The following is a 1541-nucleotide window of genomic DNA, read 5'->3' on the forward strand; positions in this document are numbered from 1 at the left end:
CCCCCCCGACTCTGAAAGCTGAAGTAAATGGTTAAAATGACATTCGGTTAGAAAGGGTAAGTTAGCCTTTAGTTTAACACCATTAAATTAATTTAAAACATTACAATCATTTATATTTGTGGTGAATAGGTCATTTTGACTCATACTTTTGGCCACAAACTGCCCTACTGTGGACACAGTCACTGTAGCTAACACTAAGGTTAACAGGCTTATGCGCACCGAGAAAATGGAGAAACATCTTCAATAGCAGACCGAGATACACTGGACAGCTGAAAAAGCATTGCCTAAGGAAACGTTTTGACAAAACGCTTAAAACACAGTCCCCCAGTCCAATTACCAATATCGGGTTTGTAGCGCGTGTTCGGCCTTCTAACAACTACGCCCTCCTTGTCGCATTCCCCTGCGGAATTTTAAGATGGAGAGATAGATTACCTCTACGACCGAAAGTTAGCTTAGCTAGCTAGCTAGCTAGCTGATAACGGGACATGACCCAGTTCAATATATTCCGACACCGAGCTGTTAGGTGAAATAGAGAGATTATTAAATACGGCTTCTGTTCCGTTTTCACCGTTATCTTACGACGGTTAAATGATATATAAAGAAAACGTTGTTGAAATATAAGTCGCATTTGATGGGAAACTCCCGGGAAATAGGGAGGGTGTGTTAGCTTCTATATCGTTTCACTACGCCATAACGGAGCGGAGCTAGAGACATCGTCATTTACGCTGTTATGCGAATAATGAGGCCAGAAATGTCGGTTGTCCAGGTTTAGTTGACAGCTCAGTACTAGTCGTACGTTATCCACCGTGCCATGTACTGGCTGTACTTTAGCATTAGCTACTAAAATGCTGATTTCACGACGGCTGCTAAGCTGTCAAAATGGCCAGACTTGGTCGCTGCTTCTCCCTCCCAACACGGCACCCGCGCACCACGCTTGGCATCGACCGGAGTCTGGGCCTTCAAAATCCACGAGCTACAGCACATTGCACAGCACAAATAGCAAGGGCAACCTCATGCCAGGTGTTTCGTGGGTTATTTCTCGCCATTTGGCCAAAATTCTCGGCCTAAATCCTCGCACCCAGCCCCAAACCACAATAGGCACCCTCCGCCGCAGAGGCAAGGAAAGGGGCCACCGCTGGGGCTGCTGTTCCCCCCGAAAGAGTGACCTTACCCTGTACACAAGACAATAATCGAGTGATATGCAAGTGAACTCACATTTAGCGCGTACTAGAAATCCCGATTTTATTCTCTGAACGATGGGAGTTAATCAAGCCGTCCTCCGCTCGCTGCTCAGGGTATTCAGGGCAGTACCACTTCCGCCTGCTCTGACACTTCCGCTTCCTCTAAACCCCACCCCTCCCCCCGCCAGTATCCACGGCGACCGCGCCAGGGGGTTTCCTGAGCATCTTGCGAGGGGCTTGACGTCAGAAAGACCATGGCAACCGCTACAGGATGACGTACGCCGGTCTCCGTGGCAACTGTCTCCATGTCGTATTCTAGTTCACCATCGTGTTAGCTGACACAGCTTTGTGTGGGGTTTT

At 48.2% G+C, this 1541-nt stretch overlaps 1 protein-coding gene across 1 annotated transcript in view; it reads right to left on the bottom strand.

The window, feature by feature from the left end:
• ywhaba (tyrosine 3-monooxygenase/tryptophan 5-monooxygenase activation protein, beta polypeptide a) overlaps positions 1-1395 on the bottom strand; it is a 21869-nt gene extending 20474 nt beyond the window's left edge. Inside the window, exon 1 of the mRNA XM_032513773.1 lies at positions 1216-1395. The gene's annotated coding sequence lies outside the window, so the exon portion shown is untranslated. The remainder of the gene's footprint in view (positions 1-1215) is intronic.
• Positions 1396-1541: the final 146 nt, after the last annotated feature.

The sequence above is a fragment of the Etheostoma spectabile genome, chromosome 4 (assembly GCF_008692095.1).
Source record: "Etheostoma spectabile isolate EspeVRDwgs_2016 chromosome 4, UIUC_Espe_1.0, whole genome shotgun sequence".
In the NCBI taxonomy this organism is placed as follows: domain Eukaryota; kingdom Metazoa; phylum Chordata; class Actinopteri; order Perciformes; family Percidae; genus Etheostoma; species Etheostoma spectabile.